A 17,546-nucleotide genomic window follows, 5' to 3' on the forward strand; every position below is an offset into this window, starting at 1 on the left:
CGGCTGCTCCGACCAGGAGATATGATTTTACTAATGAGATGACATTTTTAAACAAAGCAAGCAAAAAATTCGAATTGGAACCCTAGCACGTGAGCTCGAAAGGGCAGGGCCTTTTAGGGGGTATTTACCGCAGAGTGATTAGAAACTCGGACGTGCTGGCGGAAGGAATTACGAAAAAGCTGTTCTGGATGAAGATCCATGGATAAAGTATATCTGAGGAAAAGTGTCAACGCGTTTCCACCGTTCGCGTGCTCTTCCATAAACGCGAAGCAAGGAAAATTCGATATTGTCCCATACATCTGTTGTGTTGTGTTTCGGTTTTGAGAATGCCTTGTAAGATGCCAGGGGGCGCCGCTCTGGTGTCGTTATTCTACAGGCGCACTTGTAAATAAAATCAGTGTGTGAGCAGTACTCGTTGTGAGCGGACGTGCTTCTTTTCTTCGGCGCTTCGCGCCAACCCGCGTGTTCGGGGCTGGACGGCGTCCCCGCCGGCCGCGTTCGTCGAGCCGGTCGTCTTCGCCTGCCTCCTTCGTCGGGACCACCAGCCGCCGACACAGCAATGGCGACGAGGTGAAGTACGAACAGTTTCCTTCGTATTCCTTTTTGCCGGTCCGCCTCAATGATTCCATTCTACTGCGACGCTACTTCGGCGTTTCCCGCCATCGCTTCTTTGTTCTCCGTAGCGGCCGCCGCGTCGCGTCTCTTCTGCCTTTTCCCCGTCGAGCGGCTCCGCGTCTATTCGTGAACACTGCGGACTTTCTTTTCGCGTTGGTGTTTCTCGTTCGTTCTCGTTTTCTTCTTTTCTTCGTTTCGTGTAGAGTTTTTCTCTTGTGATGGCGTCTCCCATACCTCCACCGCTTTTTCTTTCCACTCCCGGCGATCCGCCGATCCCTTGGGCTGATTGGAAGCTCATTTTCGAAGCCTACGTGGATGCAATCGGGAATGACGCCCGCAAACCGGAGCGGCGGAAGGCCCTTCTGCTTAACGCATTAGGCTACGCCGGTCTAAAACTCTATCAGACGTTGAGTTCCGCCAACGCGTCAGAGACGCCTGCGTCGGCTGACGTATTCCAAGCCGCACTTGCATTGTTCGATGACCATTTTAAAGACGCGTCCTGTGATTATGTCGCGCGCCTCCGCTTCCAAGAGCGTCGTCAGCTCCCCGGTGAGCCCGTGGTAGACTTCATAGCTAGTCTCCGGTCGCTAGCCGCGTCTTGCGGGTTCGGCGCGCTTGAAAATGACACGATCAGGCAGCAGCTCTTTATTGGCGTCGCGTCGCAAAATGTCCGTTGCCGACTCCTCCAAAAAGGATCGTCCATTACTCTTTCAGAAGCCCTCTCGATTGCGCGAGAGGACGAACTTGTCCGTGTGCAGTTGGAGCAATTCGCTCCGCACTCAGTGCAGCAACTTTCTGCTGCGGGGGGCCAGGGCGCCGGTCCTTTGTTTCACGGGACGCGCCAACATGGCGGCCCTTCTTCGTCTCGGCGCGGCGGTCAACATGGACGCCCGCCTGCACAGTCCTTTCGTGGCGGTCAACATGGCGGCCCCTCCGCTTCGCGGCGTCGAGGAAGCCGTCAAGATGGCGGCCCAAATTCTTCTTTTCAAAGGCAACAGGGAGCGTTTAGCTCATTTCAGCATTTTCCGTCGTCGGTTTCTACTCCACGTTGCTTCCGATGCGGTTCTGTTCAGCATTTAGCGAACTTTGCGCAGTGTCCGGCGAGAAACCGCACTTGTCGTGCGTGCGGAAAAATCGGACATTTTCAGTCCGTATGCAATTCCCGTCCAGTAAACCTTCCTGAACCAGGTTCTTCATCTGCTCCTTCGAGCACTGCTCAGACCAATACGGTCACAATTCTAAATGTGGATGGTCTCCGCACTTCTTCCGAACCACGTGTTACAGCTTCAGTGGGCAATGTGCCCTTGTCTTTTCTGGTGGACACAGGCGCTTCAGTCTCATTAATCAACGCCGACGACTTTCAGCATTCATTTCCGCACATTCAGTTGGCACGCTCGTCTACCGTCCTGCACTCATATTCAAAGGAGATCATTCGCCACTTCGGCCAATTCACGGCCAACGTCACGTACGCAGGAGTGCAGGCTCCCATAACATTCTTTGTAACACCATGTGGCCGATCTCTTCTTGGCCTTGATGCCATTCGGTTGTTCGGCATCACCATCTGCGGTGATACACTACAATGTTATTCTTCGAAATCCAAAACAACTCTTCCGGTACCAAAGGGGACGATGCCTGCTTTACTGACCTCGGCTCCAACGCAGTCTGCTTCGTCGATTGTGTCGACCGTTCGTGCATCGCCGACTTGTCCCACGGCTTCTGCGTCGTCCACTGCGTCACCGCCTACGGCTTCGGAGACATCTTCTTCGTCGATGCCGGATCGACCTGTGAATGTGTGTGCTTCGCCTCGTGCGGTGTGCCCTGTGCGTGTGCCTGTGCTTCAGTGTACTTCCGATGTGCATCCGCCGGCCGTGCCTGTCGCTGTGCGGGCGCCCTTGCTTCGGTCCACTTCGCCGATGCGTCCGCCAGCCAGGGCTGCCCCACCGGTACCTCGACATTCAGCCTGTGGAACGCTTCCTTCGCCAGGTGGGGAGGACTTGCCAAGCGCGTGTGACCAGGGTGCACAGTCATCTGCTTCTACGCCTCAGAGGCGCCGCTCTAAGCGGAAACGTCGGAAGCCTCGACGCTATGAGGACTATGTTCAATAGTCATAACAAGTTCTTTTCTTATGCCGTGGACTTACTCTGTGCGCATTATCGATGCATTGTTTCTCGGTGCAGTGTGTGCAGTGTTCTGTGCAATATTTCGTAAATAACTGAACTGAATTGTCTCACGCATTTTTCAAATGTGTATCTTGTGAATTTCCGTGTCATTTCAGTTTTTCATGCTTTCTTCACTTCTCAGTTTTTCACTTTTCTTTCGAGGAGGGGATGGTGTTGTGTTGTGTTTCGGTTTTGAGAATGCCTTGTAAGATGCCAGGGGGCGCCGCTCTGGTGTCGTTATTCTACAGGCGCACTTGTAAATAAAATCAGTGTGTGACAGCGTTGCCATCTGGTGAAACTCGCCACCAGATTTCGGAAATTTGGTGAAATTCTAGAGCTTTTGGTGGCCAGGCCGGCAAACTTCTACACCAGCCAACATCTGGTGAAATCTGGGGAAAATCACTCTACCGAACCTCCGCCCACCATCGCTGCTCATCCAAACCTTTAACACTAGGTAGCGCCTGTGACCACCCGATTCTTGTAGTGGTGCTGCTAGAGGACGGACGTGTTTTTCGTGGGCTCCGGAATGACAGCGTCAGATAAGTGTTTTTTTTTTTTTTTTTTGCATGATTCGAGCTTGTTTGTTTAGTTAAGCCACTAGATTGCAGCTTAATAGAGCTTACAACTTTGTGCTGTTGGTACAAAGTGGTGTGACAGTCGCTTCGGGTGTTTTTTTTTTAATATTTGTTTTTTTGGCCATCACGTGGCTGAAAGGTGCACAGGTGCTTTGAAGTGTAACATACTTGCGGAGTTTTGTGATATCGTTTGGCTTTAATCTAATCTGCCGCGTGAATGCTCTATAGCCATGGTCAAAAAGACCGTAAAGTGTTCAGGATGCGGAATGGGGCGGAAAATAGAGGTTTGTGAGGATGAGACGACAGAGAGAGCTGACGCCAAGTGTAAGCAATGCGAGTTAGAGGCGAAGATGGAAATAATGATGGCCGCCCAGAATGAGCTCAAGGTGAGAATATCCGAGCTGGAGAAAGCGGTAGCGACAGAGCGGGAAAAAACGATGGCTATGGCGGAAAGGCTTAAGTCAGCCGAGGAGGGATTGGCAAAGGTAGCCATGCCAGCAAAGGTAGCCATGCCAGCAAATGTAGCCACGGGGAACAGGGAAGCAGGCGACAGCGGGAAAAATGGGGCATCGACCCCCACAGTGGTAGGCGCGAAGGGGGAAACAGGTTTGGAAAAGACAGGTGCAAGGGACACAGGACCCACCTTCCGCGAAGTAGTCTTGGGAACGGGAGGGGACAAAACAACAGCAGTAGCACGCGCTAGTAACAGGTGCAGTGGCCAGGTGCGGGAGAGTCCACCAGAAAAGTCGGATCACGTGATAATCGCCGGGGACTCGAATTTAGCTACATGCGCAGAAGCAGTCAAGGAAAGGGTGAGAGGCGACAAACGAGTTTTAATAGGAAAGTTCCCGGGCCATAGGCTGGGATCAGTGATGAGACAAGCTAACGCAAAACTCGCAGCTAAGTCTAATGGACGTAACCTCGTGATAATCGCGGGAGGTCTAAACGACGTCTTGAGTAACGAATCAGCCGAACTAGCGACCACATTGGCGAAAGGGGTCGATGACATGCGCGCCATTTCCCCTCAGGTGCAGATAGTGGTATGCACAATACCGGAGGTACCGGTGCGTGACGGCAACCTGCAAAGAGCGGTTGTCGACGCAAACAAAGAGATATGGCAGATGAGTAGAGAGAAAGGCATCGAGGTAGTGGAAATAAACAGAGAGGTGCACAGGTGGGGTGGTTTTCGAAGAGACGGAATACACTTCGATAGGAGGCTTGGCCATGAGGTGGGTTGGCGTCTTGCAGGACGCGCAGTAGCTTTTTTGGGGGGCACGCGGGCCCTTCGGTGCCCATGGTAGCTTGTAATGAGGAAAACAACCAGGGGGACTCTTTGACAGGTAGTATAGCGAAAAAACAGAGAAAAGGTAAAAGAAGGGAGAAGGCGCGTGTTGCAATTAGTTACATTAACATGCAGGGTGGCAGAAAAAAGGCAAAATGGTTAGAGATTGAGGGACAGTTAAACAAGGAACAGATAGGTGTTTATGCGGTTACAGAAACACACCTTAGAGACTTGGAAGAGCCACCACATATTGAAATATATGTTTGGGAAGGATGTAACAGGATCACATCAGAAAGGAGAGGTGGGGGGGTTGGAATGCTAATTCATAGCAGAACAAAATGGGAGAGAGTGAAACAAACGTGTTCAGAGCACATGTGGGTTTCGGGCACAGTAGGTGGAAAGAAAACGTGGCTAGGTGTAGCTTACTTGTGGACAGGCAATAACTGCAGAGAAAAGAATCTGGAGATAGTGAAATGCATAAGCACCGATATTAAAGAATTTGGTCATGATGCCGAGATAATCCTTCTAGGGGACATGAACGCTCACATTCATGACCTTGACGGATATTCAGACACCAATGGCAAGTTATTGCTAGATCTCTGCGAGCAACATAGTCTTGAGATAGTTAACGTGGGGCCTAAGTGTGAGGGGCAGATCACGTGGGAAGTCAGAAACAGGCAATCGAGCATTGATTACTGTCTCATGACAGAAGGAATATATGACAAACTTAGAGAGATGAGAATAGACGAAGAAGGCATTAACAGCTTGGGTAGTGATCATAAACGCATAATATTACAAATGGGATATAAAACTGAAAATAAGAACATAGAATCAAAGTTTGGCAGCTCGTATCTAAATGACAAACAAATAACAAATATAGCCGCAAGAGTCGAGGATAAAGTAGACGAACTACCAGGCAAAGACTGGAAGTATAGTGAGCTGCTACATGTAATCACGAAAGAAATGGAAATAGAGAAGAAAACTATTTGTTGGAAAGGAAAGAAAAAGCCAAAAAGTTGTTGGAACAAAGAAATCCGGGAAGCGATCGATATGCGACGTCAGGCATCACGGGAGCACAGACAGGCAAAAAAGGAGAAGCGGCCACAGGACGAAGTCAACCAAATATGGGAAATATATTTAGAGCAAAAATCCATTGTGCAGAAATTAGTCGAGGCAAAAATTAAAGGTGAAAGTGAACGCTGGATGACAGAGATTCGCGAAAAGAAGAAGGCCGCGCCTAGGATATTTTGGAGCCACCTAAAAGCGCTGGGTAGGAAGTCTGTCACAATGCAACAACATATGGTAGATGAAGGAGGAAATAAATTGGAAGGATATGAAGCGCTAGGTTACATCCGAAAGATAACAGCCGATTCGTTTAAAAAGGTCCCCCAGGGGATTCCCCCGGTGAGTAAAAGTACGCAAAGGAGTGCAACCGACGAAGATGTAGTACTAGAGAATTTCAATTGGAAGAAGGCCGAAGGAAAAATTCCTAAGCGCACTACTCCGGGCTTAGATGGGGTTCCCGTCAGCCTCATTAACGAACTCGGGCATAACACTAAAGAAGCACTGCTGAAAGCCGTAGAAAAGTGCTTACAGGAGAGGGAAATACCAGACAGTTGGAGAAAAAGTAGAATGAACTTAATCTATAAAGGCAAGGGAGAAAAGGATAACATTCGCTCGTATAGACCGCTAACAATTACATCGGTGCTATACAGGTTGGCGATGCAGGCAGTAAAATTAAAAATAGAAGCGTGGGTAGAACAAAATGATATTTTGGGAGAACTTCAGAATGGATTTCGAATCGACAGGCGGTTAGACGATAATCTGTTTGTTCTTACCCAGTGTATAGAAATATCTAAAATAGAAAACAGGCCCTTATACGTAGCTTATCTAGATATCACCGGGGCGTATGACAACGTTAATCAGGAAATTTTGTGGGATATATTGAAGGAAGTGGGCATAGGTGACGACTGTGTACAGCTTTTGAGGGAAATATACCGAGGAAATACAGTTTGTATAGAATGGGAAGGAATAAGTAGCAAGGACAGCGTTGAAATTAGCAAGGGGCTGAGACAGGGATGCCCTTTGTCCCCGCTGTTATTCATGCTGTACATGGCGAGGATGGAAAAAGCGCTAGAAGGTAGCAACATTGGATTTAATTTGTCACACAAACAGGTCGGAGCGATGGTTGAGCAGAAGCTTCCAGGTCTATTTTATGCTGATGATATTGTCTTATTTGCGGATAGTCAAGATGATATACAGCGACTGGCAGATATATGCGGAAGGGAGTGTGAGGCTCTAGGACTAGGATTTAGTGCAACAAAATGTGGATTGATGGTATTCAATGATCACGGAGACCATACGGTATTAATACAGGGCCAAAAAATACCGAGGGTAAGCGAGTACAAGTACCTCGGAGTATGGGTAAATGAGGGGGATAGATATATGGAGGTACAAGAGAAAGCATCGGTAGCAAAGGGAAAGAGGAATGCTGCAATTATGAAGCACAGAGCTTTATGGGGATACAATAGGTACGAGGTGCTTCGAGGGCTGTGGAAGGGTGTGATGGTTCCGGGGCTTACATTTGGGAACTCAGTGGTGTGCATGAAGTCAGAGGTGCAATCAGGAATGGATGTAAATCAAAGGACGGTGGGCCGCCTCGCGTTGGGCGCTCACGGGAAGACGACAAATGAGGCGGTAAAGGGTGATATGGGATGGACAGGCTTTGAAGTGAGGGAAGCGCAGAGCAAAATGAGATTCGAAGAGAGGCTGAGGAAAATGAAGGAGAGTAGATGGGCAGAGAAGGTTTTCAGGTATTTGTATAGAAAAAGCGTTGACACGCAGTGGAGAAAAAGAACTAGGAGGCTCACCAGTAAATATACGGCTGGCAGTGCGGGCGATATGGCAACAAGGAGCATTAAGCGGAAGGTCAGAGAGGCGGAGAGGACTTATTGGATGACAGCGATGGAAAAGAAGCCGGCTCTGAGTAACTACCGAAAAGGAAAAAAACGAAATAAGGAGGGAAAGGTTTTATGATAATTCAAGGGGAAGCGCTTTACTGTTTGAAGCAAGGTCGGGCTGCCTTAGAACGCGTAGTTATAAAGCGAGATTTAGTAACGAAGAAGAACAATGTACATGCTGCGGGGGAACTAAGGAAACGATGGAACATGTACTGATTGAATGTGGCGATATTCACCCAGGTATACGTGTGGGCACGAGTCTACATGAAGCCTTGGGTTTTAGGGACAACAATGGAAAGCTGAACACGTCCGCGATAGAAATAAGTAAGAGACGGTTAGAGTATTGGTGGCAGAAAAGTAGAGATAAAGAACAAAAATAAATAATGGGGGAAAAATAAGGTCATTCTGCCTTAAGAGGCAGAGAGATGGACCGTGAATTTATATTTTTTGGTATAATAACATAGATTTAATCAATGTAGATAAGGTATTAGGCCAACATGAAACAAGGAAGCTTTTTTTTTTTTTTTTTTTTTTTCTTCGAGCCTGGTGGCAGACATGTCACCGCCCCGTTTTAAAGGGGACGCTCATAGCATCCATCCATCCATCCATCTAAGGCTTGCACGATACGGCTGATATTAGCATTTCTCCTCATTTAATACCTGTGTTGCTACGCTACCGCTAGGGCATAGTTAGAGTGCACGGTGAACGAGAGCTCCTTGCGCCAGCTGTTATAAACTTCTCGCCAAGTGTATGCCGAACGTCGCACGTGTGTTTACGCTCAAGGACATTAGTGTGATCCTGTCAGTCATCAAATTTGTTTTTTATAACGCTGTGTGTCATTGCATTAATGACAACAAAATACATTTGATATTTTAAAGCAAGTTGGCATCGAGCCTGGCCTCTACACTGCAAGTGCTTGCCGCGCAAGTGATCGGCACTGCATCGTGAAAATATCCCGTCATGGCGCTCATGCAGCAAGGCAATCTGGAAAAAAGAAATGGCGGGTTCGCGGTCAAGCAAAGGCACACAAGAGTATAGGGTCCAGGATGGTACCGGCTATAAATACCGAGAATTTTAGCTCTCCTGATCCCCTTGTGTAAGCGCTGCACCTGTGTCCAATCTTTTTTTTTTTATTTTCTGAGGACCTATATCTCTGGTATTTTTCCATACGCGAACAATCATAATTTTTTGCTAATGAAGATTTTTCATTAAAACTTGGCACACTTCCTTATCACATGAGTGGGTGTGCAATGAACCTCGATAAGCAAAATCGTGCGACAAGATTTATTATGCCTGCCTGTCATACGAAGGTGCTACTAGTGCTAGTGCATACTATTTTGGTTATTTAATCACTATGTTTTATTGTTCATCAGATTTCATTTGTTTTGGTTCATTGCACAGGCCGAAACTTCTCTTATTTCTCTAGAAAACGTTTGTTTTTTAGTGGAATCTCATGTGTGTTCGTGTAGATCCCATTTTTAATGAAATTCCTAATTAAGAAAAATTAACAAAAAAGAATGTTTTTAATGTAGACTAATAATTTCTAGTGCTTATTGCTTTCTAAAAAATTTTTCCGACACTTGGCCTCATACCTTAAAGGCTCCTCATCATGACTTTGTGAAAAATAAAATGACTTCTTCATGAATGTTGATTTTGTAGTCCAGGGGTTCGACGGAACACCGTCTGGCGAGGGGCATAAACATTTCTTCCGAATAAACACACTGGCCCTAGTTGCAACGTAAAAAAAAAAAAAAAACTTTAGCGAATGTTTGTTTATTTGCTAGAAATGTTGATTTTGGGTCGTTTTTATGAATTTCGTAACAATTTTAATTTCTGGTCGTCTTCGCCTGCCTCCTTCGTCGGGACCACCAGCCGCCGACACAGCAACATCTACTGCGAGCGATCCCAGATTTCATTCCGCGATGTCCGGAAACAGAAGTGACAGATATTTTAGCGGCACTCATGTAGTTATTACTGAACATTGCTTTCCTTGCGTGCCGTGCGACGCTTGAAACGAGCTATCAGCAGCGTTTCTGGAACAGACGACGTCCGCCGATGAATCGCCGTCGCACTTTCTCGCTACCGATATAGGCCTAGACGTCACGAGTAGTCACGAGCCTCTGCGGAGAGCGCGTTTTGCTGTCGAGCCGACTTGCAGAACAGAAGCTGCGTCGGCACCGTGCATGGCATCGTGGCTTACTCGAAATGCACGCGCGAGCGCTATTTATTCAGCGGAATAATTCTTGGTCCATGATTGCGACTTTATTGGCAGCCCCAAGATCGAGCTGCACATGTTCTGACGCGCCGGCGGTGCGATTGCCGGTGATAGACGCCCCCAAACCCGAGGTTTTGGCGCAGTTTGGCGCAAATTTCGTAGATATTATCAGGATGGCGCAGTAAATACAATTTGGCGCAGTTGGCGCAGGAGTGGAATCACTGCATCCCCTATACTTTCCTTGGCATTGTCGTCTGTTAGTGCTCATTAACATTGCGTATAACTTAAAATATGAGGGTTATTCAAAAAGTAAGGACCCTTTGCTAATACTTAAATATATACATGTCAGAATAAAGATTAACTGGTGCAGTGCCATCTGTTAACTCTTCGCGAAGATACTGAAGTGATTGTTCTGACTCAGTAGTCGCCTGCTTTTCGGGGAATGCAAATGACAATGTCTGCGAAAATCATTGCTCCTGCCTGTTGTGAAGTGCGAGCTGTAAGTCGATTTTTGCATGCAAAAGGATCGTCCGCTTTTCAAATTTATGGGGAGTCGTGCCTAGTTTATGTACCTGAAGTGATGAGTGAAGGAAAGGTGAGAAAATAGTGTCAAGATTTCACAAATGGCTGCACAAATGTGCAAGATGAAGAGCGGAGTAGCAAGCTCAGAATCCAGACCGATGAAACTGTTCAACAAGTGGACGGGGAAATGCGATTAGATCGACGACTGACAGTGGTCTATGGGATGAATTTCCTCTTGTCGGCCGCACTACAATTTTCACGATCGTAATTGAAAAGCTTGGATATCACAAAATTTGTGCAAGGTGGGTACCAAAAATGCTTACCGACCAACTCAGTATTCCCAGGAGGCGAACTTCTACGCAGAGGGACTAAAGAAACCGGTGCAGCGGTACGAAAAGTGCTTCGAAGTTAATGGTCATTATGTAGAAAAGGGAAGTAGGTTTGTACTAAACTAAGCCTGCCAATAAGAACTTTTACTAACGAATAGTATTTATTTTTGGGAAACCAAACGGCCCTCACTTTTCGAATAAACCTTGTACTTATACCTATATTAACATGACAACCTGAAGCATGAACTTTAAGGCTGTGTTCTAATCCATCTCATCTGTATTTTTCGCCTCAATGAGTTATTACAATAAGTGTACCTCTTTACAGTACACAAATCACTAATACAGATCGGCTTGTTTTACTTTTCATGCACAGTCTCAGCAAAATTTCCTGATGTAAACCATGAATAATATTTGTAACCAGCAAGTATTCAATATGGAAGTCCCTATCTCAGGTTTCTATCGCAAACAACTGGATAGTGTTTATTAAACCATGTTAACCAGCCAATATACTGTAACCAAATAATGGTTTTTCGCTTGCCCCACATAAAAAGGAAACTGCAGTAACTGTGGGAACTGCAGTAACCTACACTCTCAACCAAATACCACGCAATATACTCAAAGCCATGCTGTCTGTGGTTTGCAAATTGCACAAAAGCATAGACTAGAAAGAGTTCAATGAGTGCATGAGCAGCATTCATCAAGCTGTGTCTTCACCAGGAGCAACTTCAGCATTAAATTGAGTCTTCAACCGAAAGAATAACCAAGCATTTTATTTAAATTGACGGGCACAGTTTAATGTCATCTCAATGATGGCCCTTGCCTAAATACTTTGCTTTCAAAGGCGATGTAAACACTGACAATTGCAAATTTGTGAAATACCCAAGTACACATACACATTAGACAAAAACAGCACGCTAAAAGCATTTATGTGCAAGAATACAAGAAAAGAAGCAAGATTTTGTAATGAACTAAGCTGTAGCACTAGAGCAGTGTATGGCACAAAAAACATTCCAGTAAACTACATCAAACTTTGTCCATATGAAAAATCCTTGACCAGGGGGCGTCACTGGAGCTCAAGGATTTTCCACCTCTACAAACCTCAATTTTCTCTTTAAGTTCAAGCTTTGTCCGGGAATTTTTAATAGCAATAACCAGAAATAAAGGGAACAGACTCAGTGCCAAAAAGAAGTGTGCTCAGTCATACGTAACATGTAACAAGTAACAACACAACACAGATTGTATATGTGTGAGCCCCTGACACAAAAACAAGCATAAATGCAAAAAAAGAAGGCAAAAACAAGAATGCAAAATACAGCAATAATCCCTCATTGACGCGAACAAATAACCTGCCCCATCTCAGAAGGTGAAGCACACAACAAACAGAAACGTAAATTATTTGCATGATGAGAGTGGCCTAGAGCATCGCACTAGGCCTAATGTGCTATGCCTAACTACCACTATACCTAGTGTTCCTGCATTCTGAATTGTGGGTTATGAGCAAAATTGAGGCAAACACTTTAAAATGAGAAAGCAAACAGTCCACAAAAGCAGATCTGCAAAAAGCAAATACAGACGCTGCAGTATACAACATAACATCCAGCAACCTCTCGATGCAGATTGCAGCTAAGAATTCATTGTGACCAGAAGACCAGATACTAAAAGATGTACGTGCTGTTCTGCATGAAAGGAAGTTTGATGCATGTGGCAATAAGCAGGAAGAAAAGGCAGTGGACAAACATTATGTAATGTGGGCAATGCTAAGGATGGAAATGTTTGCTCTACTTTAGCACACGCTACACTTAATTCAATACTTGTTCATGCTCAAACCTACCATTAATGACTTAAACAATCAAGCAGTGGATGACACTTCAATACATGTTATTAAGTTGCATATTAAGTAGTTAGGCTAGCAAAATTTGTAGCTGTGACAGATCTCTAACTTGTTCATTGCCAAAAGCAGCCCTTCACAAACTAATTAAACTATACATAATAAAGATCTGCCAAGAACCATAACTGAATAATGAACTTGGTAAGTTGAAATATGCTTAATCTGCCAGATTTCGCCAGCTTATGATGCAGCTAAACTGCCTGGAATGCTGGGTATAAGACTTAACTCTATCGCTGCTACTGTGGCACTTTATGTCTGCAAAAGCTAATTTGTTTTAAAATTAATAAGTGGCCATTTTCCGGTCTCCCACACAGGAAAACCTATAATTTATTGGCCCAGAGTAAGTCAGGAAGCTGCTTTTTCATAGTTCTTTTCTTCGTAAGTCTGTTAGATGCATTCGTAAAAGCAATCCTTTGCTTGACAAATTAAAGGCTCGTATTGGCTAAACCAAGTCAGGATTGGTGCACGAGCACCATGAAATGGACTTTTAGCAGTTACTATGCTTATCGAACGTAAGTGCTTAGTCATGACCACGGTGTTACTGGCTTGCTTTCTGAAGGATGACAACACTGCTACTCAAGACCGCAAGCTATATATCAGCTTTCGCTTAGAATGAAAGAGCAACTGGTGCTTTCAAACAGTGTTGAATCATTAAGAGTGACCTCATACATTGTCATAATTGTTTGCAGCTCAGAAATGAGCAAATGAGCTGCCACATTGTGGTCTGCTAAATAGGGCCCTTACATGTTAATGTTGTAACGTTGCTACTGCTTCATTTTAAGCCACAACTTCAAAGCCAAAATATCACTGGTGTCCAATTCCTCAAACTCCCAAATTGCATGCATAAAACTGCAAAACTAGGGTGCACAAGCTCTCATTCGTTACACAAGTGAAATACTGCCATCAAATTCTGACTTATATTCTCGCCGTATGTAAAACGTGGTCAGCCTATGCAATCCCACTAGACACGTTTTGAAAAAGATGCTGTCTTCAAAATATTTGCGGAAGACAGTTTTTTTAGGTAAAGCCAGGAGAGTGAGATAACTTTTGACAAGGCACTTTGCTCACAGATCACTCACACAAAACTTGGTATGGTAAACATGCAACAAGGCATGAGATGCTAAACAGAATGATATCACACAGTTTATAGAGTGCCACAGCCATACGGCTGCTCATTCACACCTAGTGGCAACAATGTTTTTTGGGTTTGCACGTAGACTCTCATGCTTAAGCATTACATGGATAAATATTGGCCTATCCGTACAAAACATCAAACCAGCAGGCAAGCTACAGCCATCACATTACAAATGAAAACTAGGTCAACAACAAGTAGTTAACGCATAGAAATAAAACACATGTTTCGCGAAAAATCTATGTTAAATCCTGCTTGCTATTGCATTGCTGCAGTCAGGCAAGCCCTTCTGCACACAACTGACGATGACAAAAATACCACCTGTCCAATGCTGAGAGGGAATGCCAGCCACACCATGCAGGACTTCATAACACACACACACACACACACTGATAAGCAAAACAAAACAAGGAACTACATAGCCTGCAGAAAGCCTCGTGCCTAAGAGCACACTTCAAAGTAGAGTGGGTTGCCCTGCGTAAAGCTGTCTCCAAATTTTTCATAGATGAGACAGCTCGCACCTGCCATGTAGTGCCACTGTTTAACAGCAGATGCTGTCAGTTGCAGTTCAGGTTGCGCACAGTGACTGACAGCTTACAAAAGAACTGGGACACTAGTCCTGGAAAAAGCGTAATCCACTCATGTGCTCACCTTCCTGCTCGAGGAAAGGTGCTAAACTCAGGAGGTTCCGTTGAGAAACTTTGCGCAACAAACCACTCCCAGAGTGCATCTGCACTTTCTGCTGATCAAGTGACCAAGAGAATCGTGTGCAAAAGACAGCAGGTGGCATTCAATGACAGATGTACGTGAATCAACGAAAATCTGCCATGCAAATCCATGAGGTGACACAGCAGTCAGGACAAAGCAGCAGAACTGCGCACTCAAACAGAGTGCGCAGCCACTTGCACCAACGTAGCAGGTTGTCGTCGGTACACAACATGGCACGATGAACCCTGGCCAGTCTTGGATCACTACAGCAAATAGCACAATTAAAGGTTTGTCTAAATAGGAGAATGGCTTTACTGCCCTTAGAGGCTGCTTCCACAAATTTAAGAAGTGCGAAGCCATGGCGCTACTGCGTCAGTGCACTCCTACGGTACAGCGTCATCATTGGCAAGTATCTCATCCTTGTGAACACGCAGGTGAACAGTCAACAGCTGGCGCGTGACAAAGCCCTGGGGGCAAAAGTTGCAGAGGAAGCGCTTCTCGTTGGCATGTGCGTATTCGTGGGCGATGAAGGGTGTCATGTAGACGAAAGTACGGCCACAGTAGCGGCACTTGAAGTTTCCTCTCTTGCGTGACTGGCTGCTGGCCAAGCGGGGACTGTCGCTGCATGCAGACAGCAAAGGCAACGTGGATGTTATTACATAAAAGCATGCAAACGTGTCTTACCACTAAGGCAGTGAAATGCTTATGCTTTCTTTAATGGAGCACTGACTCAAAAATATCTCATCCTGTTTTTCTGTTCCAATAAGTAACTAACGACCCACATATCATAGCTGGAAACCTCGTTTGCTTGAGCGAGCGACAGTTACAAATGATTTAAAGGCATTTTTATAGCGTCCAGTCACAGTAATAGGTCGGCAAAAAAATTGGAGCTCACTCAGACTCACTCAAGAAATATATTTTGCTCTGGGGGCTCACTTGGACTCAGACTCATTGGAATTTTGCTTAAACGGACTCACTCGGACTCAAACTCAACAACATATTAATAATAAGAACATCTGGGGGTTAACGTCCCAAAACCACAATATGATTATGAGGGACGATGTAGTGGAGGGCTCCCGGAATTTCGACCACCTGGGGTTTTTTAACGTACAGCTAAATCTAAGTACACGGACCTCAAACATTCTTGCCTCCATCGAAAATGCAGCGGCCACGGCTCAGATTTGATCCCGCAACCTTCGGGTCAGCAGTCGAGTGCCATAACCACTAGACCACCGTGGCGGGGCTCAACAACATATTACTCAGACTTACTCACTCAGACTCGCGGCTTCACTTGAGTCTGAGTGAGTCGACTCACGAGTCTGTTGGCGTAAAATGAGCTTTTTCGAACATGTCATCACTCCTCTTTAATGCCAATATCTCACATAATCAGTGCTCTACAATAAGCCTTCAAACACGCATTATCATCATATATCGTATATCATAATCATATATCGATCCAGTAAAGAGATTTTTATGAAATATGCAACTCAAACGAGATGTTTTCATCAAGGACTTCCCATGAAAGAGTTTACGGGGGGAGGCCATGGCAGCCCTTTCCCGAACTCACGCCTCTGATTAATAAATATTGTATTAGTGTCAGTACCCCTCTAAAAACACCTCCAATGCCAACATTGCGCCCCCTGGTGATGGGCGCAAAGGTGCCTGTGTTATCGCTTCACCAACTTTGATAGACCTTTTTTCGCCATATTCCAAAAGGGGGTCCTGAAAGATATCCAGCATGGTCCACAGAAAATGGTCGATGAACTTATCTGGCAAGACTGGCGAGCCATGGTGATGCACTACTGCATAAACCACCAGATTGGCAAGGCTTTTAATTTCCAATAAATGTCACCTTTACCAATTCCAATAAATGACACCTTTACCAACTGAATTTTGTTTTAGCAAGACCTGTGCAAAACATAATGAGACCAGAGGAAACTGAGAAGGGAGTTGGTGCTGCTTCATATTTCTGAAGAGGAAGAAAAAGGCAAGCAACACAACCATTGAACTACCAAATAAATATCTATAAGCGCCAAGAATTGATATGCACATCTCACTTCACATGCAATTAAATGAGTGGAAAAGGAAAAGCTGGTTTTTGTTAGTCGCAATTAAACGAGGCCAACAGAAAGTTAATACGAGGGAAGTGTAAAATAAATTTATACTTTTCTATACTGCATTAGTGCAAAACAGTAAAGTTGAAACAAATGAAAACAGAACAAAAAAACCAAAGTTGCAGCTGGAAGGAGCTGAACCAATGACCACCAACTGTGATACGGCAGTGGCTGTTGCTGCAGCCACAATCTTGGGCATGCAATAATCAAAGGTAGTTCGTCCCTGATGTTCGTACTATGATTACAAAAGCCAGCGCAAAAACTAAAATCGTCGACACAGTAAAGGCTCGTGAGGCTCACACTGAGTTCGCAAGAAGTCTGACTATGGCAAAAGTACAGGAAAGGATGCACTGTCTATACTTTTTGCCACAAATGAGTAAGTGCCAAAAGTACAGACTGATGAGCTAGTTGGCAGTGCATAATTCAGAACAGTAGTGCAATGAAGCACACAGACAGCAACAGGTAGCCTGTCTTGATCTGTTGCTGTGTGCTTCTTTGCGCTACCGTTCTGAATTATGAGTAAGTGCGCTTGTGTTTTAAGGGACCACTGACACCAAAATTTCAAGCATGAAAGGTTTGTGTTTGATTCTCCTGCATTGCTACCTTTGGCGGAGTATCAGTGGCGAGCATTGTCTTGAATATTTTAGCATGATCTTAATCTAAGTGCAAGTGCTCATGTAAGTGTAAGTAAGCACCTCACAGCGTCGTCACCCTTACGACTAACAGTGGCTGCTCAGGCTGTTTGTGATATACAGTCCATTTCGTGAGTACTGTTGACGCCACAGGAAACAGGCTTACGCAGCGCGCCTTTTTCTTTTTCACTCTGTTGTCGGTATACAGTGGTTCTAGCTGCTGCCGCTGTAGTGTTTTAGCGCCTGGAGATGCCTTTCAGGCTTTCAGTGCCTGGCGGGGCAAATTGCTCGATGCTAAAAGTGGACCTCTCTTTCCAGAGTTCTGCCATGACGACCCTTCAGGAATCTGGTGAAGCCTACGTGGTCAGTCATTTCGAAGGTATCAACTTGTGTGCTATTTCCGCCAAGTACATCA

The sequence above is a fragment of the Rhipicephalus sanguineus genome, chromosome 10 (assembly GCF_013339695.2).
Source record: "Rhipicephalus sanguineus isolate Rsan-2018 chromosome 10, BIME_Rsan_1.4, whole genome shotgun sequence".
Lineage (NCBI taxonomy): Eukaryota > Metazoa > Arthropoda > Arachnida > Ixodida > Ixodidae > Rhipicephalus > Rhipicephalus sanguineus.